General features: G+C 47.6%; 1 protein-coding gene and 1 non-coding gene across 3 annotated transcripts in view; both read left to right on the top strand.

Annotated features, from left to right (window-relative positions):
* Positions 1-27,230, top strand: part of CCND3 (cyclin D3) — a 126,819-nt gene that overhangs the window by 14,028 nt on the left and 85,561 nt on the right. The gene's annotated exons all lie outside the window — the stretch shown is intronic.
* On the top strand, positions 16,020-16,126 carry LOC119626907 (U6 spliceosomal RNA). Its single transcript, XR_005243085.1, has one exon. It is a non-coding gene; the product is annotated as a U6 spliceosomal RNA (small nuclear RNA).

Below are 27,230 nucleotides of genomic sequence, written 5' to 3'. Positions count from 1 at the left end.
GAAGGATTGCTCTGTTCTTTATTCTCAAGTAACTTAAGTTCAGTTAGGGCAATGTTTTTCAAAACTAGAAAAAAAAAAATTTGTTTAAGAGATGGAGTCGGCCAGGCGCAGTGGCTCATGCTGGTAATCCCAACGCTTTGGGAGGACAAGGTGGCTGGATCACTAGGTGAAACCCCATCTCTACTAAAATACACACATAAATAGCTGGGCGTAGTGGCACCAGCCTGTAGCCCCAGCTACTTGGGAGGCTGATGCAGGGGGATCGCTTGAACCCGGGAGGCGGAGGTTGCAGTGAGTCGAGATCACACCACTGCACTCCAGCCTGGCGACAGAGCAAGACTCCATCTCAAAAAAAAAAAAAAAACAAAAAGAGAGACAGGGTCGGCTGGGCACAGTGGCTCACACCTGTAATCCCAGCACTTTGGGAGGCCAAGGCGGGTGGATCACCTGAGGTCAGGAGTTACAAGGCGGGCACCTGTAATTCCAGCTACTAGGGAGGCTGAGGTAGGAGAATTGCTTGAACCCAGGAGGCAGAGGTTGCAGTGAGCTGAAATCGCACCACTGTACTCCAGCTTGGGCAACAAGAGCGAGGATGCATCTCAAAAAAAAAAAAAGAAGAAGAAGAAGACAGGGTCTTGCTCTATAGTCCAGGCTGGGGTGCAGTGGTACAATCATAGCTTACCACAGCCTTGGGCTCAAATGATCCTCCCACCTTAGCCTCCCTAGTAACTAAGACTACAGGTGCATGCCACCATACTTGGATAATTTAAAAATTTTCTTGGTAGCAACAGTGTCTCTGCTATGTTGCCCAGGCTAGTCTCAAAATCCTGACCTCAAGTGATCCTCTCACCTTGGTCTCCCAAAGTGCTGGGATTATAGGCATGAACCACCACACCCAGCCTAGAAATGTTTTAAATTTTTGTTTTTTTTGAGATGGAGTTTTTGGCCACAGTTGATATACTTCTGATGTTTTAAAATTCTGTTTTGCTGTTTCATTTTTAAAACGTGCTGGTCATGACTTCATGAAACAGTAAAATGACTGCCATCGCCTGTAATCCAGCACTTTGGGAGGCTGAGGCAGGTGGATCATGAGGTCACGAGTTCGAGACCAGCCTGGACAAGATGGTGAAACCCCGTCTCTACTAAAACTACAAAAATTAGCCGGGCATGGTGGCGCATGCCTATAGTCCCAGCTACTTGGGAGGTTGAGGCAGGAGAATCGCTTGAACCCAGGAGGCAGAGGTTGCGGTGAGCCAAGATTGTGCCATTGCACTTCAGCCTAGGTGACAAGAGTGAAACTCCGTCTTAAAAAAAAAAAAAAAAAAAAAAAGACTTGCCATTTAAAAAGCACTAAATTGGGGAGGCATGACTCTCAAAGTTCTATTAGCAACAGAAGTGGACTGACTAATATAAAGTGAAGGGAATGTATTAGAAGAAGGTCAGAAACTCATAGACTCACTAGGAAGGCTGCAGAACCAGGCTTGGAAATGGACAAAGTGCCAGGGGCTAGAAAGAGATAACTATAGGGAGATGAGGCCAGCTGGCTGTTCTGCCAGTTTGCGCATGGTGGAAATGGGTAGGTTTCTGTGGTGCAGGTGAGGCAGCCTGGCTTCTGGATTTACAGTAGGGGAAATGGAACTCCCAGAGGGAAGTGGCTGTGCTGTTAGGGAGGGGGCTGGACAACCAGCAGCCAAAGAAGAATAAAGTCTACCAAAGGTAACAGGATGTGGGCACATAAAAAGATACCTTACCATGAGTGGTATACTTAACATGGCAGTCTAGGCGGGCGTGCCCATGCCCGGCTCGTGGCCTTCTCACGTGTTAAATTCGGAAACCCATTGGCCATAGGTATTGAAATCAAATGCCTCCAAAAGATGCCAGGCCTCTGCCTTGGTAATTCCACTTTCCAGTCTCTGTCCTAATTAAATTATTCTAAATGCAGAAAAAAACCTCGTCAGCCGGGTGTGGTGGCTCACGTGTGTAACCCCCAGAAGTTTGGGAGGCCAAGGCAGGACAATTGCTTCAGGCCAGGAGTTCAAGACCAGCCTGGACAATATAGTGAGACCCCATCTGTACAAGAAATAAAAAAGAGTAGTCAGGTTTGGTGGCATATGTCTGTAGTCCTAGCTACCCAGGAGGCTGAGGCAGAAGAATCACTTGAGTCCAGGAGTTTGAGGTGACAGTGAGCTGTGATGGCACCAGTGCATTCCAGCCTGTGTGACAGGGCAAGACCTCGTCTCTTAAAAAAGAGTTGGACAGGTGCAGTGGCTCACGCCTGTAATCCCAGAACTTTGGGAGGCCAAGGTAGGTGGATCACCTGAAGTCAGGAGTTTGAGACCAGCCTGACCAACATGGTGAAACCCCATCTCTACTAAAAATACAAAAAATTAGACAGGTGTGGTGATGCGTGCCTATAATCCCAGCCGCTCGGGAGGCTGGGGCAGGAGAATCGCTTGAACCCAGGAGGCGGAGGTTGCAGTGAGCTGATATTGCGCTGTTGCACTCTGTCTCAAAAAAAAAAAAAAGAGTCAGTTGCAAAATATATTTGGTAACATGAAAATTATATGGTAACGTTAAGGGAAAAATCAGGATGCAAAATTGTACATATATTTACAACTATATATTTTAGACACACACACACAAAGACTTGAAGGAAATATACCACAGTGTTAACAGTGGTTATTTGTTGGGGAGCAGAACTAAAGGAGTTTTGTTTTTCTAGTGCTGTTTTCACTTTTTGAACTGTTCATGAAAAATCAAAAACATGTCATGAGTTGTGTTTCCATAAGTATTTGGAAAATCAGTCTTCTTACTTTCATAGCATCTCACTGGGGACAGTAGGTGCCGAGTGCAAAGTTGGCAGGAAGGAGTACAGTGTGAAGGCCCAGAGCAGTACCCTGTGAGGTCACAGCAGCCTCTGCCCCATGTTCCCAATAAGCCTGCACTATCTGCCAGCCCTGCAAGTCCTGCGCCACCAATAAAGTTGTGAAGTATCCAGGTGACTCTGGGGTGACTGGCGCCCGTTGTCACGGCAGTTAGGGGTGGGCGAAGTCAGGTGAGGGGGCAGATGACTCAGCTTCAAGCCCCCTTGAACCCACAGAACGGGTCTGAAGTGGAGCACACATTTCTTTTTGAGGCCTGCTTTTCCCCCTTGTCCCTTTTAGCAGGCTGTAGCGGGGAACTAAGGCGGCCAGAGCAGGAAGTCTCCCATAGAGTCTGCCTCGGCAGCTCAGCAACAGAGGAGGAGGTGGAGTCTGGATTGAGCCCCAAGATAAGGAACATGCAGCAGCTGAAGAGGGAGATCAGAATAAACAGCTGTGCCCCCAGGAGAACGAGCTCCACATTCCACTCTTCGACCCCACCCCCAATTCCCACTTCTCCCAAGTGCCTTCCTGCACCCCACCCCCATCTGTGCACACTCAGTGTTCCCACCCGCTCCAGGGGCCTCCCCTCCAGCCTTGGCTCAGCTCCCTTAGAGCCGCCTTCCTTCCCCTAGTTCCCTGAACCAGAGGCTCTGGGGCTGCTCTCCAGCTGTCTGGAAGGAGTGAGTACTCAGGACAGGTGGCCGGAGGTGGATGGAAAGGGGCCTCATCCAGGCTGGACTCCACCTGCCGGGCTGGGCCACCCTTAGACTCTTCCCCTGGGCCACTCCTGGAAGGCCTGGGAATACAAGAGGGCCAGGCCATGGTGGCAAGTCTGGGGAAGGCGAGGCAGGACCTGGGGCATGGGAGGAGACAGTAGAGTGGTCCTGGAGGCCGGGTCTATGCACATCTGGTCATTCTCACTGTGGGTGGGCCTTGCCCTCCAGGAGCCCACAGTCCAGTAGGGGAGACAGACAGCAGGTACCAGATGTGCCTGCTGAGGTGGTCTCTGCACAGCTCTGGGAGGTCATGCCTCATCATAGCCTCATCATAGTGTCTGGGGGTACCCCCAGCTCCAGAGAACTGCCGGAAGGCTCCATATATCCTGAGGGTTCAAGTCACTGCCCCAAACACCCCATATTTCTAGACATACTACTCTGGGATTTAACACTTAAGAGAAGGAGCAGATATTTTCTATCTCCTGGAGCTGGACCAACCCCTCAGGCCACCACAAGTATAATGAACACCCCTTCCTCTGTGCTACCCCCATACCAGCTCCAACCTGAGAGGCAAGACCCAGCTGGACCTGGGCACCTAGGGGCTATGGGGCAGCACTAGTTTAGCATGTGTCCCTCCATACCTGAAGATGTAGGCCTCTGTGGACACACGTGTATTCCTAAGCTTGTGCATGGCTTGTGTCCTGGGTGCACAGAGGATTGGACCCACAGGGCAGATGGGTGAGTGTCTGCCTCAGGTACACTGCACATCTTTGCCCTTTGTGGGAGAATGGTTGAAATAGCGAGGCATGCTGCATTCCAGAGGCTGCCCATTGTCCTGGCTGTCTGCAGGGAGGGCACCCCCATCTACCCCCAGTGCCCAGTGAGAGGATTTTTTTTTTTTTTTTTTTGAGACGGAGTCTCGCTCTGTCACCTGGGCTGGAGTGTAGTGGCCGGATCTCAGCTCACTGCAAGCTCCGCCTCCCGGGTTTATGCCATTCTCCTGCCTCAGCCTTGCAAGTAGCTGGGATTACAGGCATGTGCCACCATGCCTGGCTAATTTTGTATTTTTAGTAGAGATGGGGTTCCACCAAGTTGGTCAGGCTTGTCTCAAACTCCTGACCTCAGGTGATCTGCTCATCTCGGCCTCCCAAAGTGCTGGGATTACAGGCATGAGCCACTGTGCCTGGCCCCAATGAGAGTATGTGTGGGGATCTTACTGCCCTCTTAGTCTCTAATTGCTGGCAACCTGGCATGGCCCCACATCACTGTATTTAAATCCCTCCTTTGAGGCTCCCAAGGCCCTCTAATGTCCCACATCTTAAACTACTGGACAGGTCTCCCCTTCTATAGCCACTGCCAGCCAACAGACTCAATTAATATATGTTAATAATAGCCAGGACTAGCTACATAGTTTGCAAGGCCCTTGTTCAAAAATTAGGAAGAATTTCAAGGCTGCATATGGTGGCTTATGCCTGTAATCCCAGCACTTTAGGAGGCAAAGGCGGGAGGATCTCTTCAGGCCGGGAGCTTGAGACCAGCCTGGGCAACGTAGTGAGACCCTGTCTCTACAAAAAAAAAAAAAAAGAATAAAAAATAAAATAGCCGGTGGTGACTGCTTGTATTCCTAGCACTCAGCAGGCTGAGGTGAGAAAATCACTTGAACTCAGGAGTTCAAGGCTGCAGTGAGCTATGATCATGCCACTGCAATCCTACAGTCTGGGCAACAGAGTGAGACCCTGTCTCTTAAAAAAACAATAAAAAGAGTTTCAAGATGGTGGTGACAGAGCATTAACCAAGTTTGGGACCCCTCCTGAGCATGGGACCCTGTGTGGTTGCACAGGTCACACACCTATTTGGCCTTGATAATAGCCAACACGAACTTGTATTGAACACTTGCTGTGTGCCAGACATTGTGCTGGGCTGGGTGCTTACCACGCGTAATCTCATTCCTTCTTCTCAACAGCCCTGTTATCCCTACTGTGCAGATGAGGAAACTGAAGCTTTAGCCGAGTCATCTCCCTTGCTGAGGTCATCCCGCTCCTAAGTGCTAGAGCTGGGTACGGAACCCAGCCTGTCTGTCTCTGGAGCCTGAGCTCTTACCCATGCCTGTGGGCAGCTTCAGCCTTCAAGGGCAGGGAGATTGCTGGCGGAGGGCAGCTGCTTCCTTTGCCACCTTCTGCCATATCATGAGAAGGAAGGAAGATGAGGCAAGAAATAGCAGCTGACAGTGTGGCAACAGTGACTGTGGTGGTAAGGGTGTCCAACCCGGCAGAGGCGATGGGCAGACAAAAGTGAGATGGGCACAGGAATTGTCTGAGCTGGAGGCAGCTGATAGCACAGTTGTGCTCTCCACACCTCGCCCAGGGTGGTCATTGCCGAACCCACTCCTCTCTCTCCCCTGATGTCACCTCCAGCTCTGCCTCTCTGTTCCTCTTTATGGCCACAGTTTCCTTTCCCCAGCTCTCTCTTCCACTCCCTCCCTGGCCACCCTTTACGAGGGAGGTCATCAGGTCTCTTCTCCAGCTGTATCCTCAGTATTCCCATACTTAGCACCATAGTAATAGCAGCCACGATGTAGTGAGCACCTACCACATGCCAGGCACAGTGCTAGGGACTTTACAAGTTTGTAATCTTCTCTCCACAAGCCTGTAAGCAATTTTTATCCCCATTCCATAATGGGCAGCCACGCGTGGTGTCTCTCACCTGTAATCCCAGCACTTTGGGAGGCCAAGGCGGGTGGATCACCTGAGGTCGGGAGTTTGAGACCAGCCTGACCAACATGGAGAAACTCCGTCTCTACTAAAAGTACAAAATTAGCCGGGTATGGTGGCGGGAGCCTGTAATCCCAGCTACTTGGGAGGCTGAGGCAGGAGAATCGCTTGAACCCTGGAGGCGGAGATTGCCGTGAGCCGAGATCGTGCCATTGCACTCCAGCCTGGGCAACAAGAGCAAAACTTTATCTCAAAACAAAACAAACAAAAACAAAACAAGGCCGGGCGCGGTGGCTCAAGCCTGTAATCCCAGCACTTTGGGAGGCCGAGACGGGCGGATCACGAGGTCAGGAGATCGAGACCATCCTGGCTAACACGGTGAAACCCCGTCTCTACTAAAAATACAAAAAACTAAGCCGGGCGAGGTGGCGGGCGCCTGTAGTCCCAGCTACTCGGGAGGCTGAGGCAGGAGAATGGCATAAACCCGGGAGGCGGAGCTTGCAGTGAGCTGAGATCCGGCCACTGCAGTCCAGCCCGGGCTACAGAGCAAGACTCCGTCTCAAAAAAAAAAAAAAAAAAAAAAAAACAAAGCAAAACAAAACTGAGGCTTAGAGAGGCTAAGAGATCTGTCCAGGGTTACATAGCTTGTGAGCAGTAGGGAGGAGATTTGGGCTCTGGCGTGAACCCACATACTTTCTGCCCTCCTTACCACCTTCCCCATAGGATGGGTTGACCTAAGTACAGTGGTTTCCTAAGCAGGGAAGGAGATATGCAGTTGAGAAATGGTCAGTTCGAGGGAGGAATAAATTGGGTATCGTGAGAGAGACATTCACCTCCGGCCTCATTTGGCATTAGTTGTGGGTGGAGTCAGGGGCGTCTTAACCGCCTGGAAGGCACTCTGACACCTGGGAAGCTGGCCTGATGGAGGTGAAGGGCTGGAGACATGGATGAGGACAAGGCCCCTTGCACACGCCTTTAGCTGTCAGCATCTTGGCACCAAAGAATGGGCTGGGATAGGCACTAGGGGATGTTAGGCTGCTGTAACACGCACTGCAACAAGGGTGGCTTAACAAAATGGAAATTTCTCCCATACAAATCTGGGTGAGTGATCTGACCCCTTAACGGTGTTGAGGGCCCACCGCTCCTGTGCCCTTGCGTGTGGGAGGTGGCATACCACTATGGCTGCTGGGTCCGTCAGCCCCCAGTGGGGAGGTAGGAAAGTTACGAGAAAGAAAAGGCACTGCCCTTCCTTTTCAGAGCATGACCTGAAAGTTGCCAGATGACATCCCTTTGGTCACCAGCTGATCACATGCCACACTTAGCTGACAGGGAGTTTGGGGAACATACATAGTGAAGCTTCTAGTCCCAAAGGTACAAGAAGGGAAAGTGGATTTTAGGGGACAGTTGGCAATCTTTGCCATGAGATCTAGATGAGAAGGGGATGGGGAGCCCGTGTCATGTGGGCAAGGATGGCTTTCCTATGGGGACCTGCTGGGAGAAGAATGTTCCCAGCTGGACTTCTTTTTGTGAGGGGCCTAGAGCAGGGGGCCAGAACCCCCTTGGCTAATGCCCTCACGCTGGACTCCCTCCCTTCTGGTCAAAGGTGGAGGGTCTGATTCTCCCTCACCCTGACCAGAAGACCCTTGGAGGTTATCATGGAACCTTTCTCCCAGGAGCACCCTGTAGGATCAGGGTGAGGGTCATTGAGGAGCACCATATGTTCCCCTTGGCAGGGAGGAGGATGGTCTGTGCTGTTCTCTGATGAGGTAGAGGAGGGTCACGTCCGCATCCCTTAGAGAGGTGATTGAGAAGGTCAAATGTAATGTGAGCAGGGTTGAGGCAGGGAAGTCAAGGTTTGTCAAAAATAGGGGGAAAAGAGGCTTATTTTCAAACGTGACCTAACAATTGACAGATGGCTTATCCCTTTGGTCACCAGTTGGTCATATGTCACATTTAGCTGACAGGGAGTTTGGGGAACATATATAGTGGAACTCTTCTCTGGAGGTGGGAATCTCCATGTGGCTAGAGGCTGACAGGCAGCCTTGTGGGTCCAGTGCTGACTCCTTCATTTACTCACTCATTGATTCGCTCATCCACTCAGTGTCTATTAAGTGCTTACCATGGATACACTGGGTACCATGTTCCATGTGTGTGATAGAGGAAAGAAAACGGGCACAGTCCCTTACCTCTGTAGCTTATAAGCCTTGTTTTCCCCAGTTCCCTTTCTGCCTCCCTGGGGAGGAGAGACCAGGCCATCACAGCTCTGAGAGAGCCTCAGGGCTCAAAAGGCCCTAAGGGAGCCCATGAACACATCTGATAGGCCCTCACCTCTGAGCCCGCCATCCTGGGGCGGCCCGGGTGCAGGATAGGCCAGGGTGCTGGAGGGGAGGGCAGTGGAGCATTGGAGGTATGGTTTCACTTCCCTTTCACACCAGGCGTGGAATCTGACTTTTCTCAGTTGGTGAGGTGTATTACTTCTTCTGTGAGCTGAGGGGAGATGTCCTCACTCACCCCTCCTCCAACTCTAGCTGTCTCTCCAGTGTTCCAGGTTGAATGGGATCTCCCCTTCCCCTTCTTCCCATTACCCACAGCCCCAGTTCAGCAACTGCGCCTCTTTGCTCCAGGAAAGAAAGTGGTGTGGCCGTTGGAAATCTCTGTGGAGACACTTCCTCTGTGAGACCTTGGTCTCTCAGGCCTCTCCCTAGGACTTTGCTTCCTGGGCCTCTCTTGGCCTTGCTGGAAGAGAGGCCCCCCTGCCCTGGCCTGCTTGGAGAGCTGCCGGGCTCCCTGTTCATCTCACAGTTAGATCCCAGACCTTCCGTCTGCCTGCGTGCATGGGCCACTCTCACTTTATTCCCCAAGGCATGGCCTCATACAGGCCCTGCTTTCCTCCCTGGACTTCTTTTTAATTTAATTTTATTTATTTTTTGAGACGGAGTCTCGCTCTGCCACCCAAGCTGGAGTGCAGTGGTGTGATCTCGTCTCACTGCAACCTCCACCTCCCGGGTTCAAGTGATTCTCCTGCCTCAGCCTCCCAAGTAGCTAGGATTATAGGCATGTGCCACCACGCCCAGCTAATTTTGTATTTTTAGGAGAGACTGGGTTTCTCCATGTTAGTCAGGCTGGTCTCAAACTCCTGACCTCAGGTGATCTGCCCTACTTGGCCTCCCAAAGTGCTGGGATTACAGGCATGAGCCACTACGTCCGGCCCCTGAGTTTTTTTGTTTTTTTTTTTTGAGACAGACTTTCGCTCTTGTTGCCCAGGCTGGAGTGCAATGACGCGATCTTGGCTCACTGTAACCTCCGTCTCCCAGATTCAAGGGATTCTCCTGCCTCAGCCTCCCTAGTAGCTGGGATTATAGGCATGTGCCATCACGCCCAGCTAATTTTGTATTTTTAGTAGAGATGGGGTTTCTCCATGTTGGTCAGGCTGGTCTCGAACTCCCCACCTCAGGTGATCCGCCCGCCTCGGCCTCCCAAAGTGCTGGGATTACAGGCATAAGCCACCGCGCCCGACCAATTTTGAATTTTTAGAAGAGACGGTTTCACCATGTTGTCCAGGCAGGTGTCAGACTCCTACTCTCAGGTGATTCACCCGCCTCAGCCTTCCAAAATGGTGGAATTACAAGTGCAAGCCACCATGCCTGGCCTGCTTGCCTGGACTTCTGAGTGGCCCCAGCCTCCCATTGTCACTTCATGCTTTCCTGCTACTGAACAGTGCCAGTGGCATGGCTAAGGAGAGGGACCCTCTCATCACTGAGGGCAGACTGAGATCCTCACAAGATGCAACTCCTTCCATGTCACTGGAGGTGCACTGGAGAAGAACCCCTCTGCTTCTTCCACACACCAGCTGTGTTATCAGGATGAATTCGTTTTGTTTTTGTTTTTGAAACTGAGTCTTGCTCTGTTACCCAGGCTGGAATGCAGTGGTGTGATCTCTGCTCACTGCAAGCTCCTCCTCCTGGGTTCACGCCATTCTCCTACCTTAGCCTCCCAAGTAGCTGGGACTACAGGCGCCTTCCACCATGCCTGGCTAATTTTTTGTATATTTAGTAGAGATGGTGTTTCACCGGGTTAGCCAGGATGGTCTCGATCTCCTGACCTCGTGATCCACCCACCCTGGCCTCCCAAAGTGCTGCAATTACAGGCGTGAGCCACCACGCCTGGCCACAGAGTGAATTCTTAACCTCTCTGTGCCTCAGTGCCCTTATCTGTAAATTGGAGATAATAATAGTATCCACCTTACAGGGCTATTAGAAGGATTACATGAGTTGTTAGGAGGCTTTATGCACATACAGCACTCAGAGCAGAGCCTGACCCTAGTAAGTGTATGCATTAGGCTGTTACTATGACACAAGTGTTTGCCTGATGTAAACATTGGCAAAACTTTTAGGCTCCAATGCTAGTATATCAACCTAGGGATCTAGGCCAAATAAAAGTATAAAACCTTCAGAGTCAGTCTTAACCTACAGATTCCACCATTGTACAGTTAAGATGGTCAGTGGCAGGGTCAGGGCCCTGCTTGCATCCTGTATTCTTTTGCTTTTAGTGTTGGATTTTGTACTTAGTGGGTGTTCAATAGATGATAGGTGGTCGATGGATGAGTAGATGCAGACTGGCATTGAAAGGTACCCAAAGGATACGGCTGCCGCAGTTATTATAATATTTAAATACGACCAGTTTGCACTATTCTCACCAGTTATATTCTGTACAGTCACCATGAACTCCGAACTGGTGAATACTAGCCCATTGCTCCTAGGGGAAATACAGGGTTAGGTTTCTGTGAGTCCCTGGTCACAAGATTTTCATCAACTAATCGATACATAACTTTGTTTTCTGTGTGTTTCTGTTTGAAGATACCTTATTGAATATATAGTTGACTCATTAACATTGAACTCATGCCCCATAGCACGATAATTCATGCCCAAACCTGATCTAATGTATTTTCTCTGTAAGGCGCATACAGTCGTCTTGTACTTAGAAACATTCGCCAGCACATCAGCCCTAGGCTTGGGGGCCATTTTAAACAGGGAAATCAACAAAAAGGCCAGCAATGCAGAAAAGGTGGCACTAAGTAGACTATGACAAGGACACTTGTTTACATTAGGAGAGCTGAAACAGGCAGAGCACTGCCCTGTCCCACCTCAGCTAGGAACATGCATGTTGGGTGACTCAAATTTTTCATGGCTTTGCTCATGTCTGTGAAAGATGACAAAGCACCTCAAGTATTGATTTCAGGGTCACAAATTTTAGCAAGGAGGCAAATTCACAAATACAGACTCCATGAATAATGAAGATTGACTGTACCCCTACATGGTCCCCCTCTTAGTCCTATCCCCGCAGGATCTAGCTGTCTGCATATCTACTGCCTGGCCCAGCATGGGGCGTCCAGCACCCGGAGCCAGCTCTTAGGCCAGCGCCATCCGACTTGTTGACTCTCCCATATCTCTTTTGGGGGTATAAATGTTGCTGCCCTGGCTGCACTGGCGGAGGGGTGAGGAAGCCCTGCCCTGCCACCCTTCCCCTTACGCTACTTCCCCACTGTACATGGGCCTCCCTTGTGAGCCAGACCCACACATGTGTAAAGGAAGGCGGGGATGACACACAAGCAGAGGCCACCTGTGACTGCTCCAGGCCAAGTGCTGCATCAACACCTGGGGAAGACCCCCTGGCGGTTTGGGGGAGCCTGTTTTGACCTGATCTTTATTTACCCCTCAAAGGAAGTAAATAAATAGCTCTTTGTGTCTCTTTGTGGATGTGCCTGTACCACACTGGATGTGCCCGCTGCACACCGTTAAAAACCATGACCCAGCCCCAGAGGAAGTGGTAATGCAACGATTGTTTGTTTTATTTTCCATTTATTCTTACATCTCCTCCCCGCCTCCATCCTCCACCTTTTCTGTGTGTGCTGAGAGGTTTTCTTTACCAACCTGGGATCCAATCATTTGTTCATTCATTTCTTCATTCACTCATTCCAGTGTGTACTGAGCCATCACAGTGCTAGATGCTGGTAAATATGCAAGATATTATAGGAGAAAGTGAGGGTGCTTTGGCCTGTGGATTCAGGCCAACTTGGATTCGGATCCTTGGAACTGTTTCCTGGCAAGATGATCGTGGATCTCTCTCAGCAGAATCATGGGCAAACTTTAGCCTTGTGGAACTCGATCTGCAAATTGAGATCATACTGTCTCATCTCACAGGACTGTTTCAAGGATTAAAGACAGAGCAGTGATTTCCCCATGGTCAGCACTTAATATGTGATACTTCCTTTAGGCTAGCAAGGTGGTAACAAAGTTTGGAATTTCCCCTCTGTCCCTCTTCCCTGTGGCTGCCAGCCTCCTTCAGCCCTTTATGGGCACCCACCTGGATTACTGTGCATTTCTAAAGCTCAGAGACTGTTAAGAGGTTTCCCAGGGCGTGCAAAATCAAATTCACCTTCTGTTGGTGTTCTGTTCTCCTAGGATCTGGGCTCAACTCACCTTTCCAGGCCTTTACCCACAGCGAACCTTTATAACCCTCTCCCTGCTAGCTAGATCTGATAGATCCTGGGGTGTTCTTGCTTCCCTTGCTATGCGCACACTGTCCCCCTTCCTGGAATGCCCTTTATCCTCCTCTCTCCATCCAAACCTGACCAGTCTTGAAAGCCCAGTTTAAATCCACTCAGCTCCTCCTCCCACGTACCCTGCCTCCTGGGTAGCGTTTCCTAGTGTGTATTATGTGTGGATAACAACACATATTGTCCTTACTAGACTGGGAGCTCCTTCAGGACAGGCTCTGTCTCATTGGTTTCCACCCTTCTCTCATTCATTCAGCACACGTGAAGGATGACTGCTCTGTGCCTGATGCCTTTGGGACCGTCCTTGTTTCTCCAACAGTGCCCATCACCCTGTAGGATATTCTCTTAGGAAGAGTTGGTCTAACAAATGAGTGAGGGGAAACAGAACAGAAGGTGGAAAATACTAGCCCCCTTATTCACAGATCCCGAGTGGATGCCTGGAACAGCGGATAGTACCAGACTCTCTGTATATTATGTTTCTTCCTATACGTACATACCAGTGATAAAGTTTAATGTATAAATTACACACAGTAAGAGATTAACCACAATAACTAATAATAGAACAGTTATAATTATATATTGTAATAAAAGTTGTGTGAATGTGGTCTGTTTCTCCCTCTCTCTCAAAATATCTTTTTGTACTGCACGATGGGTAACTGAAACCAAAGATAATGGAACTGAGATCGGGCGTGGTGGCTCACGCCTGTAATCCTAGCACTTTGGGAGGCTGAGGCACGCGGATCACCTGAGGTCAGGAGTTCGAGGCCACCCTGGCCCACATGGAGAAACCCCGTCTCTACTAAAAACACAAAAATTAGCTGGACATGGTGGCACATGCCTGTAATCCCAGCTACTCGGGAGGCTGAGGTGGGAGAATTGCTTGGAATTCTGGAAGGCGCTACTGGAAGGCGGAGGTCGAGGTGAGCCGAGATCATGCCATTGCACCCCAGCCTGGGCAACAAGAGCGAAACTCTGTTTTTTTTTGTTTTTTGTTTTTTTTTTGAGACGGAGTCTCGCTCTGTCGCCCAGGCTGGAGTGCAGTGGCCGGATCTCAGCTCACTGCAAGCTCTGCCTCCCGGGTTCATGCCATTCTCCTGCCTCAGCCTCCCGAGTAGCTGGGACTACAGGCGCCCACCATCTCACCCGGCTAGTTTTTTTGTAGTTTTAGTAGAGACGGGGTTTCACCGTGTTAGCCAGGATGGTCTCGATCTTCTGACCTCGTGATCCGCCCGTCTCGGCCTCCCAAAGTGCTGGGATTACAGGCTTGAGCCACCGCGCCCGGCCTGAAACTCTGTTTCAAAAAAAATAAAATTAAAAAAATAAAATAAAGTGAAACTGGGTAAAGGGGTGACTGCTCATGAAGTCTTGGGGTGCAGGTTCTCTGTGTTGTGGGAATTCTGAGACAAGGGGAGTAGGGGAGGCTACGGGTGAGGGGAAGGCTTCCCAGAGAGCTGAGTGGTCTTTAGAGGTGAACTGGTAGAGTTTGGAGGGCTGAGATGCAAGGCAAGGGCAGGGCAGGAGCCATGATCATCCCGGCAAGGCCAGGGATTCTTGCTCTAGCCCCTCACCGTCATCCAGTGTCTGTATCTGGGGAGGGCATGTGGATGAAGGCTGGAACCATACAGAGTCCTTCCAGGGACCTGTTCAACACAGTGGAGCAAGGGAGGACAGAGAGAGAGCCGAGAACCTTCTGCATGTTGGGTCAGACGCAGGCGCCAAGAAGGGCTAGGGAAAGTGCATTCATTTATTAAGACTTTGTTCTTAAGGTTTTTAAAAAAATTATAAAATGATTGTTTTTAGGAATTTGGACAATATGGAAAATTTTTAAAAGTTAGAAAAATCACCCATCGTTCTTATCACCCAAAGACAGTCCTGGTTTACATTTTGTGATTTCCTTCTAGTCTTACATCTTTATTAATTTAAAAATTATTAATCTTTAGATTTAACTTTTAAACTAAATAGTAAAAATTATAATTATAAATATAAAACAAACTTCCTTATTGTAAAAACACATTACAAATAGGAAGAAAATAAAAGTTCAAATTCCACTCCAATCATTAAGTCCTATCCCTCAGGGAAAAATCAGTGTTAAGTGTTACTAGATATCCTTCTGAACCTTTTTCTTGTGCCTATGAACTCACTGATAGTTTCATTCTTTTAAAATAGGATCATAGAATACTGTTCACATGCAATCATTTCTCTTTTTACAAAGTTAGGACCATTTTGTATGCCCAGTGGTATATTTCCTTTCCTTTTTTTTTTTGAGACAGAGTCTTGCTCTGTCACCCAGGCTGGAGTGCAGTGGCGTGATCTCAGCTCACTGCAACCTCTATCTCCCAGGTTCGAGTAATTCTCCTGCCTCAGCCTCCCAAGTAGCTGGGACTACAAGTGTACACCACCATGCCTGGCTAATTTTTTGTATTTTTAGTAGAGACGGGGTTTCACCATGTTGGTCAGGCTGGTCTCGAACTCCTAACCTCAAGTGATCTGCTCGCCTTGGCCTCCCAAAGTGATGGGATTACAGGTGTGAGCCACCGCTCCAGGCCTACATTTCCTTTTTGTTTTACGTTTTTTATGCTATGTAAATTTACTTAAGTATCTGACATACAAACTGAATCCATACCATTGATGATACACTTACTTATAGATTGCAATTTTATAACAACTGTTAGAAAATATGGAGTAGTTTGCCCCAAAACACAAGAATATCTAATATGTACATTTTAGAACAGGACTGAAATGTTCCATTGATCAATCAAAATGATTTGAAAACCTTAACATTTGATATTTCGTTACAGTATTTAAAAAGTAGTGGGAGATATCTTTTTCTTTTTCTTTTTTTAACATGGAGTTTCGCTCTTGTTGCCCAGGCTGGAGTGCAATGGCATGATCTCGGCTCACTGCAACCTCCGCCTCCCAGGTTCAAGGGATTCTCCTGCCTCAGCCTCCCAAGTAGCTGGGATTACAGGCACCACCACGCCCAGCTAATTTTGTATTTTTAGTAGAGATGAGGTTTCTCCATGTTGGTCAGGCTGGTCTCGGAACTCCCGACCTCAGGTGATCTGCCCACCTCAGCTTCCCAAAGTGCTGGGATTACAGGAGTGAGCCACTGTGCCCGGCTGGAGATAGCTTTTTCAATTTTGTGTTAGGTATATAAAACTAAAAGAAAAAGCATTTTTCTTTTAAAATTGGAACAATAAAATTGGAACAATACAGAGACGATTAGCATGGCCCTTGCGCAGGGATGACACACAAATTCTTGAAGCGTTCCATATTTTTTCCTGGCTAACACGGTGAAACCCTGTCTCCACTAAAAATACAAAAAAATTAGCCGGGCATGGTGGCAGGTGCCTGTAGTCCCAGCTACTAGGGAGGCTGAGGCAGGAGAATGGCGTGAACCTGTGAGGCAGAGCTTGCAGTGAGCCGAGATTGTGCCACTGCACTCCATCCTGGGCGACAGAGCAAGACTCCGTCTTGAATAAGTAAATAAATAAAAGCCTCTTAGGTGAACATTTTACTTTTATTTATTTACTTATTTATTTTGAGACAGAGTCTTGTTCTATCACCCAGGCAGGAGTGCAGTGGTGTGATCTTGGCTCACTGCAGCCTCCGCCTCCCAGGTTCAAGGGATTCTCCTGCCTCAGCCTCCCAAGTAGCTGGGATTACAGGCACCACCACGCCCAGCTAATTTTGTATTTTTAGTAGAGATGGGGTTTCACCAGGGTGGCCAGGATGGTCTTGATCTCCTGACCTCGTGATCTGCCTGCCTCGGCCTCCCAAGGTGCTGGGATTACAGGCGTAAGCCACCACACCCGGCCACATTTTATTGCTGAAATATAAAATGTTAATTATTATTTTGGAAAAAGTTAAAATGTCCAGCCTTTGCCAAACTGTTTTTTGTATGTCAATACATAGATTTCTTAAATGCCTATGCCACATTCCACCCATATTTTACTCAGTCATCGCACTATTTCCATAGACACTTCTGTTTTGGGCTAGGTCCATGAGACAAAATGCCTGCCTTCTGAAGCTAACAGGCTGATTGGGACCCCACAACCTGACCAGTTTCCATTTAGTGCAATAAATGGCAGTAGTGGATCTTCTGCTGGATGCAGTGGAAGCCTGCAGGGTGTGGGGTGGCTGGGGGTGCAGTTAAGGAAGGCTTTGTGGAGACAAGACATTTTTGCAGTGGATCTTGAAGGACAAGCAAGAAGTCCTAGATACAGAGGCCGGAGGACTGAGTGGAGAACTGCCAGCAGCAATGTGACTCATTATCAGTCAGCTCCCTGGTTCTGTGGTTTGTTTCTGCTTTTCCTTTAGAGATGACAGATTGTGCGAACAAGAGCTCCAGCTGTTTATCAGGGGCCCTCCCAGGCCCCAAGTGCCAGGGGCTCCCACTCCCTGCTGGAGAGGCTGTGGGCCCCTGATTAGGGAGACAGCTGAGGCAGGGGACCGTGGGCACTGCAGGCGGGAGTACTGGCAGGCCACAGTGAGGGACAGAGGTGGAGACCTGCATGATAGGAGCAGGCTGCTGTGTGGGGGAGAGCCAGGGCAAGGGACAGAAACAGACCTTGTCCCTCTGTACTTCCAGGACATGCCCCTGCCCTCCTTTGCCTGGTGAGATGCTGCTCCATCAAGACCCCTTCAGATGGTACTCCTTTGTGACTCCATTTGTTTAGCTAATGTTTCCCCATGGCATCATTCAGAATTAATTTTTCTCCTTTGCCCACTTAGTAGGTCATTATGTTGTAGTTGAGAGTGTGAACTTTGGAATCAAGAACAGTAATAGCAGACCGGGTGCGGTGGCTCACACCTGTAATCCCAGCACTTTGGGAAGCCAAGGCTTTTGGATAACTTGAGGTCAGGGGTTTGAGACCAGCCTAGCCAACATGGTGAAATCCTGTCTCTGTTAAAAATACAAAAATTAGCCGGGCATGATGGCGTGTGCCTGTAATCCCAGCTACTCAGGAGGCTGAGGTGGGAGAATTGCTTGAACCTGGGAGCTGGAGGTTGCGGTGAGCCGAGATGGCGCCAGTGCACTCCAGCCTGGGCAATAACTCTGTCTCAAAAAAAAAAAAAACAAAAAAAACTAATAGATAGTAATAGCAGCTAACATTTATCAAGCATTTACCATATACTTGGCACTGTGTTGAGTGTTGTGAGTCTACTTTCTCACTTAACACTTCTCAACTGTCAGTGAGGTAGGAATTATTATTATCCCATGTTGTGGAGGAGGAAACTGAAGGACAGAGATATTAGTAAACTTGAATTATCACAGCAGAGGGTCAAACCGCTGTGTGAATCTCAGTTTCCTCATTTATAACACAAAGATGAAAATAATATCTTTTAATGCTGGCCAAAAGATACCAAATTTCAGCTAGATGGGAAGAGTAAGTTCAAGAGACCTATGATACAACATGGTGACTATGGTAAATAAAAACATACTGTGGCCGGGCACGGTGGCTCACGCCTATAATCCTAGCACTTTGGGAGGCCGAGGCAGGTGGATCACCTGAGGTCAGGAGTTCAAGACCAGCTGGGTCAACATGGTGAAACCTTGTCTCTACTAAAATACAAAAATTAGCTGGGGGTAGTATCACACCTGCTGTAATCCCAGCTACTCGGGAGGCTGAGGCAGGAGAATTGCTTGAACCCGGGAGGTGGAGGCTGCAGTGAGCCAAGATCATGCCACTGCACACCAGCCTGGGTGACAGAGTGAGACTCTATCTCGAAAAAAATTAAAAAAAAAAAACCATATTGCATACGTGAAAACTGCTAAGAGCAGTGTTTATGTTCTCACCACATACACAAAAAAATATGAGGCAATGCGTATGTTAATTAGTTTGATTTAGCCATTCCACAATACATACATATTTCAAAATAGCATATTGTACACCATAAATATATACAATTTTTATTTGTCAATTTAAAAAACAAAAACTTTTTTTTTTTAATTGAGATGGAGTCTTGCTCTGTCGTCCAGGCTGGAGTGCAGCAGTGCGATCTAGGCTTACTGCAACCTCCGACTCCCAGGTTCAAGCGATTCTCCTGCCTCAGCCTCCCGAGTAGCTGGGACTACAGACACGTGCCACCATACCCGGCTAATTTTTGTATTTTTAGTAGAGGCGAGTTTCCTCATATTGGCCAGGCTGGTCTCTAACTCCTAACCTCGTGATCCTCCCACCTTGGCCTCCCAAAATGCTGGGATTACAGGCATGAGCCACCGTGCCTGGCCATAACTTTTTTTTTAATAAAATATTTTTTTGCAAGGGTAGTTGAAGGGCCTGAATGAGGTAATGTATATCAAGCACTTGTCACATAGTCTTCATTCAGCTAATGTCAACTCCCCTGCCCCCTGTTACAGCCCCCACCACTCACTCAGTATCATCAGTCCTTGGGTGACACTACTTTGAGTTTATATGCATGGCATAGTGGTTAAGGGTGTCCATTCTGGAGCTGGACTGCCTGGGTTTAAAATCCTGACCCAGATTCATGCTAGATATATGACCTTGAGCAAGTTTTTAAAATCTCTTTGAGCCTCAGTTTCTTCATCTAGAATATGAAGATAAAAATAGAAGGATTGTTGTAGGATTAAAATGAATATGTGTGTGTTTGTGCATGTACATGTATATTTGTTATTGATATTGACTAGAAACTTTTTGAGGGCAGGCTCAATTTCAGGAAGGTGTCACCTGGGTTCTCACTGCCTCAGTGAAGATATGTATGGCTGAGAGTGATCCAGATAATGGTATAATAACAAGGATAACAAGTATATATGTTGGAAATACTTGCTTATTATAATAAGAGATTTTGAAAAATATAATGAACAAAATAAAAATGAACCACTACTCAGAAATAATCACTGTTAACATTTTGGTATATTTCCTTCTAGTCTGTCACCCAAGCTGGAGTGCAGTGGCTTGATCATAGCTCAATGAAGCCTCGAACTCCGGGGCTCAAGCGATCCTCCCACCTCAGTCTCCCGGTGCTGGGATTACAGGCATGAGCCACCATGCCCAGCTCCTTCCCATCTTATTTCTATGTAGACAACTATTCTCCTATAACCGGGATCATGTGCTGTGTTACAGTTTTGTATCCCCCACTGACCTGGTATGTATGTAAGATGAGCATTTTCCAATGCCATTAATATATTCTTTGAAATAGAGTTGTTAATGGCATTTTGTTTTGTTTTACTGATTGAAAGACTATACACTAAGAGAGTTAATTAATATATTGTTGCCATGCTGGAGATAGGGAGGCCTTTTTTTGTTTTTTTGTTTTTTTTTTTTTTTTGTGAGACAGAGTCTCACTCTATTGTCAGGCTGGAGTGCAGTGGCACGATCTCGGCTCACTGCAACCTCTGCCTCCTGGGTTCAAGTGATTCTCCTGTCTCAGCCTCCCGAATAGCTGGGACTATAGGCGGGTACCACCACGCCCAGCTAATTTTTGTATTTTTCATAGAAATGAGGTTTCACCATGTTAGCCAGGATGGTCTCAGTCTCTTGACCTCATGATCCGTCTGCCTTGGCCTCCCAAAGTGCTGGGATTACAGGCGTGAGCCACTGTGCCTGGCCCTGAGTCATTCTTGAATGAATGGCTTGGAACTGGAAGGGACTGCTGAAATGTAGATTGAGAGCACCAGAAATTAGATCTCAATAGGCTGAACTAATGATGAAAATTTAACAATATACAATTCAACAAGAACAAAGTTTATTCTGAAGTTAACAAAAGGATTCAGAAAAGCAATCACCTCAAACCTCCCTTGTTAGAAGACTGGGTGTGAATTACAAATAAATTATAAAAATACAAGATAGGTGAGATGTGGCTTAACGGTTATTTGCTCTACATGTATTTATTGAATGTCTGCTATGTGCCAAGACTTGTTTGTCCTAGGTGTTGGGGATTCAGAACAAGCCAACACCCCTGCCCTCCTATAGCTTACATTCTAGCAATGTCTAGAGACAGACAATAAGCAAACGAACATACAATGGGATGTCTCATAGCGAACACTGCTGAGACCAACAGCAGTTAACCATGGTTCACAAGAGAAAACTGTGGTTTAAGTTGGCTCTAAACTCATGAATCAACCGTGTGATTCAATTTTGAAAAAAGCCTAATTCTACCTTAGGCTGTGTCAAAGGAATGTCCAGCACTTGGGAGATCATGTTCCCTCTGCTATCTGATTATCAAGTTGGATCCTGGAGCACTGCGTTTACACTCAAGAGAGACACTGACGAACTGGAACGTGTTTAGGAAAGGATGACTAAGATCATTAGGGGTCCCGTATCACCCCTAAACAGGCAGTAGGACCAGGATCAGCAGGTAGAGGCCCCACTACCCAGAAAACAGGACCGGATCAGTGGGTAGAGGCTCCAGGAAGGAAAGTTTCAGCTCAGTAGGTCAAGGAATGTTCTAGTAGTCAGAACTGACCAGTAATAGAACAGGCTGTGAGGGGGGTGACTTTCCTGTCTCCAGAAGTATATAAGAAGAGCCTGGAATCATCTGTGTCAGGATAGCATATAATGAATCTGGTAGAAGCTTGGATGAATTTATATGTGCAGCTTCTTTTAGTTCTAGGTCATATTATGCATGAGAAGAAAAAAGGATTTTCCACAAAGATCTCGTAATGTACATAATTCCACACTCCCCGCGTTTTACATAGCCAACAACCACCAAGGGCATAAGCAGAATTTCAGCATGTAGAAATCACAAGTTCTCAGAACTCCTTCACTCATCACTTTATTTTATTTATTTATTTATTTGAGACGGAGTCTCGCACTATCTCCCAGGCTGGAGTACAGTGGCGCCATCTCTGCTCACTGCAACCTCCACCTCCCGGGTTCTAGTGATTCTTCTGCCTCAGCCTCCTGAGTAGCTGGGATTACAGGCACATATCACCACTGCCAGCTAACTTTTTTGGTTTTGTTTTTTATTTTCATTTTGTTTTTGAGACAAAGTCTCTTTTGCCCAGGCTGGAGTGAAGTGGTGTGATCTTGGCTCACTGCAACCTCCACTCTCCACCCCAACCCCACCCCAGGTTCAAGTGATTCTCCTGCTTCAGCATCCCAAGTAGCTGGGATTACAGGTGCCCGCCTCCATGCCCAGCGAATATATTTTTGTATTTTTAGTAGAGATGGGGTTTTGCCATATTGGCCAGGCTGGTCTCCAATGTTATGCTTTATAGAAATGAAAACAGTGTCCCAGATCATGGATTATATTCAGTTATTCTGTCTCCCCAAGTTTTGTTTAACCTGACATGATTCCTTAGTTTTTGTCTTCCATGACATCAACATTTTTGAAGAGTGGGCAACGAACTCTTAAGCAAAGTCTTAAAAAAATGAGCTAATGCAGGTGGGCATGGTGGCTCAACACCTGTAACCCTGTTTGACAGGGACCATCATGCTCCGCATTTGACAGATGAGGAGATGCAGGCATGGAAAGGCTGCCTTGCTCAGGACCTTACCTCAAGATGATCCTGTGCCATTTTCCTGGTGTATTTCTTCCTTGCTCTGAGTCTTTGCAGGTTTCTGTAGAAGGGAGCTCAGCGCCGGTGAGTGCTGTTGTTGGTGGCCTTCTACTCTGAGATTTTCAGAGCTTGGGAGTACCCCTCTCCCTCCACTGCCTGAGTTTACACCCATCTATTCATGGCTGTCTGCATTTTCAGGTGGAGGGCTCAGTACTCTGCGTCTTCAATTCTAGGGTGGTGGAGGTAGGAGGATTTGGGTCCTTAATGTTCACTGCTTCCTTCCTTCCTTCCCACCAGAGCAACTTACTAACCCTTTGTATCTCACACCGTGCCTGAGTTTCTCCAGTTAGGGCCCAGTATGTCAAATGTATCATCTCCTGCAGAGTGTGTCAAAAATACATAATCCCGGACCCCACTCCAGACCTCCTGAATCAAAATCTCTGGTGGAGTGACCACAGCTTGCCTCTTTAATAAATTCCCAGTTAGCCAGGCTTGGTGGCTTATACCTATAATCTCAGCATTTTGGGAGGCTGGGGCAGGAGGATTGCTGGAGGTCAGGAGTTTGAGACCAGCCTGGGCAACAAAGTGAGATCCCATCTCTAAAAATGAATTTTTAAAATTAGTCAGGCATGGTGGCCTAGGTACTTGCTGTGGTCCTAGCTACTTGGCAGGCTGAGGCAGGAGAATTGCTTGATCCCCAGGAGCTTGATCCCAGGAGTTTGAGGCTGCAGTGAACTGTGGTTACACCAACGTACTCCAGCCTGGGTGACAGAGTGAGATTCTGTCTCAGTCAATCAATCAGTCAATGTAAATTCATTCATTCACTACCGGTTATTCTTACAGGTTCGAGAATCACTGTTGAAAGCCCTCATTGGATGCTTGTGAAATGACTGATTGACTGCTTGGATGAACTCCTGGAGGGTTTCTATGGAGGACAGAGCAAAAGGAAACTTAACATTTCCTCTCAATTTTCCTGTGAAACTAAAACTGCTCTAAATAACAGTCTATTAAAAAAAAAAAAAAAAAAAAAAAAGAAGATAGTTGCCTATAAATGAACTAAAGAACGTTGTGGAATGTTGTAGGGCTTAACCACCTGGAACCTCCTCAGTGCTGATGGCAGCGATGTCACCTTCAGTATGAGAAGGTCTCTGAGCAGGTCTCAACCTGTCTGACTCCTGCTGATCTTGCCCAAGCTCTGAGAGCCTGGGGGTGACAGAAGACAGTTGCTCCACCCCGCAGAGGAGCACAGCTGTTTCCCCAGCCCCTCATTCAGCCACCTGAAATCATTCACAGTTTTCCTGTCAGTTAACCCGGCCCCGCTGCAGTGTGGGAAGGAGCCCTGCTAGGTGGGGTGGGGCCATGTTTCATTTACTATCGGGCTTGGTGTCTTTCCTTGGGCCTCAGCTGAACAGGTGCAGGCTGAGGCAGCTGGGTGAAATGAGGACATTTCTTCCTCTCCCTTCCTCCCTCCTCTCCTTCCAACTCCCTCCCCTAACCCAGCCACACGAAGCCACATCCCATTTTCTCCCCCTCATTCAAAAGCTTCACTCCCTACTCTGTGTCCTCCATGCTGCAAAGGGCAGTGCCCCAGGGCAGGGGACACAGTTACAGGAAGGTGGAAAGCAGTGGCTTTCCACTGCCCCCTCCCTTTCTGTTTTATTTGGAGGGGTGTAGAGAGATGGAAGTGGTGTCATGAGAAGAGAGGGAGGGCTCTTCCGGGTACTACCTAGGTCACTGACTTTGCCTACCACCTCTAAGCTCACAAAAGAAACCACTTACGAAGTTGATAACCCATCCCCTTCAGGGCTGACTCTTGCTTGTCCTCTAGGAGAATGAACCATGGGGGTGCCTGAGGGATGAAGAAATCACACCCAAATCCACATTCTAGAACAAAGGTTCTCCAAGCTTAGCCTGCATTCCTTAGAGGGCCTGTTAAACACTGATTGCTGAGAGATTCTGATTCAGGAGGACTGAGTGGGGCCCAAGAATCTGCATTTCTAAGTTGTTGATGCTGCTTCTACTGGTATAGGGACCACACTTTGAGAATCACTGTTCTAGGGCTCCCCTTAAGGTTTTTGTTTGTTTATTTTTTTTTTGAGACAGGGTCTCGCTCTATCGCCTAGGCTGGAGTGCAGTGGCACAATCTTGGCCCACTGCAACCTCCACCTCCTGGGTTCAAGTGATCTGCCCACCTTAGCCTCCCGAGTAGCTGGGACTATGGGTGTGTGCCACCACCCCGGCTAGTTTTTGTTTTTTGTGTTTGTTTTGTTTTGTTTTGTTTGTTTTGAGACAGAGTTTCAGTCTTGTCGCCCAGGCTGGAGTGGCATGGTGCAATCTTGGTTCACTGCAACCTCCGCCTCCCAGATTCAAGTGATTCTCCTGCCTCAGCCTCCCGAGTAGCTGGGATTACAGGAGCCTGCCATCACACCTGGCTAATTTTTGTATTTTTAGTAGAGACAGGGTTTCACCATGTTGGCCAGGCTGGTCTTGAACTCCTGACCTCAGGTGATCCGCCCGCCTTGGCCTCCCAAAGTCCTGGGATTACAGGCGTGAGCCACTGCTCTTGGCCCAATTTTTGTATTTTTTTGTAAAGATGGGGTTTCACCATGTGGCCCAAGCTGGTCTTGAACTCCTGGGCTCAGGCAATCCAACCGCCTCGGCCTCCCAAAGTGCTGGAGTTATAGGCATGAGCCACTGCACCCAGCCTCCCCTTAAGGTTTCTAATAAGTAGGCCTGACCTAGGCACAGTTGAGAGAAGAGCAGTCCACTCAAGGAAGTTGAGCCCCCAGCAGTGACCCTTATCACTCAGGCTCCAATCACAACCCTTCCCCCTTGCAGTTCTGTATAGCTTAGCTACATTTGGATGGGGCTCTGGCTTAAGAGAAGAAGGCGGAAAGAAGACCCTCTCTGTCTGCATGTTCCCTGTCCCCACGGGCAGCCCCCCTCCAAGCAATATCTCCTTCTATCTTGAACCTTTCCTGCCAATTGTAGGGAAAGAGATGCCCCTGTGTTCCCTGAAGTTTACCTTTCAACTATATTCTGTGGAATGTTAGGCAGTGGTGACTTGGGAGGGATCCACCATGATGTAGCATGAAACTGCTCAACTATAGATAGGAAATGTTACTGCTTCTGTAAAAACAACCAACCATAAAACCGTAAATGAATATGTACATAAATATTTACATGCACGTAGACCCTTTCCAGACCAATCAACAGCAGTTAGCTCTGTTGGGAGATTTCAGCCAGATTGGATATTTCACTCTTTATTTTCTCTAATCCTACATTTTAACAAGCCCATCTTACTTTGTAATTAAAATCCAGCCTATCTTACTTTGTAATTAAAAATCAGTGCACTGCAAGTAGAAGAAAATGGTGCAGCTCTGGAAAGCTGCACGCTGAACTGTTGACAGTGGGGAGTAGGGGTGAGGCTGAGGGTTCTGTCACATTATACATACACACTCTGGACTGTTTGAATTTGTCTCAATAGGTACCTTTTCTTTTTCTTTTTTTTTTTGAGACAGAGTTTTATTCTTGTTGACCAGGCTGGAGTGCAGTGGCACGATCTCAGCTCACTGCAACCTCTGTCTCCTGGGTTTAAGTGATTCTCTCACCTCAGCCTCCTGAGTAGCTGGGATTACAGGCACCCACCACACCCAGCCAGTTTTTGTATTTTTAGTAGAGATGGGGTTTCGCCATGTTGGCCAGGCCGATCTCGAACCCGACCTGAAGTGATCCACCTGCCTTGACCTCCCAGAGTGCTGAGATTATAGGTGTGAGCCACTGCGCCTAGCCAAGAGGTACTACTATTTTTTAAATTAAAAAATAAGGTAGAGATATAGGCAATAAAGGAAGCAGAACAGCCTCCTCTCTTCCTCTCCCCACTTCCCCCCAGTCCCCGGCTCCCCCACCAGCTGCTGTCCCCAGCCTTCACACCCAGCCAGCTGCTCTGCCGGCTCATTTCTTCCTGTCACCGTCAGGTTTCTTCACTGAGTGGCCTTCACCTGCTGTCTCCATTTCTTCAACAGCCACTCTTTTTATTTTAAAGCAACATTATGTGTTTTTGTTTGTGGATCGCCAGCATTCCAAAAAAGAAAGAAAATCCCATAGACTTTAAAGCAGCATCCATGAGCTGCTCTCGATCCTGTCCAGCCCTTTCTGGCTCTTGCAGCACATGCATGTCCTTTCATAATTGTAATCTGCACAAATGCTATTTTGTGTCCTGAAATTTTTTACGTCACCTAATTTTATAAGCCCGCCTATGTATGGACACAGCATCATTTCTCCTATGAATGGTACTATGGTTGCTTAGCCAGGCCCTGATTGTTAGGCCCTTGGGTGGTTTCCAATTTTTTGCTATTTATTCATTCACCATTTAACCCCCTGCATTTGGGCTCCGCCTCCTGCCAGTCTTTAAAAACTGCCCTTTTGAAGGTCAGTGCTATCAGACTTCCCTCCAATTCTACCAGCCTCTGCTCAGTCCTTGACTAAGCCCTTGTCCTGACTTCAGTTGGACTTGGCCTTACTACCCACCCTCATGGCCATCCACCCGCCCATCTATCAAGCTCTTGGTGAAATTCCAGCCTCCCTTCATTTCCTTTTGTTCATTTTCTTTCTTTAATCATTTTTAAAAACATAGACCTTTTTACATTTTTGTTGAAAAAGAATAAAACAACCAATAAGTGTACAATATAGAAAGTAAAAACATGTTTCAAATGTTATAATTGACTTATGAAGCATATACAGACAAAATAATGTAAGTCATATATATGTATGTAGGTGTATATATACATGTGTGTATGTATATTATGAAGTAGTATAATAAAACTAAACATACTTACCCTGCAACTTGAGAAATATGTCACCAGTTATATAGGAGCTTCCTGTGTTCCCTTCTCTGTGCCATCCCTCTAACAAATC

The sequence above is a fragment of the Chlorocebus sabaeus genome, chromosome 17, assembly GCF_047675955.1.
Source record: "Chlorocebus sabaeus isolate Y175 chromosome 17, mChlSab1.0.hap1, whole genome shotgun sequence".
NCBI classification, from domain to species: domain Eukaryota; kingdom Metazoa; phylum Chordata; class Mammalia; order Primates; family Cercopithecidae; genus Chlorocebus; species Chlorocebus sabaeus.
The sequence above is the reverse complement of the archived record's forward strand: the minus strand, read 5'-3'. Positions and strand labels throughout refer to the sequence as shown.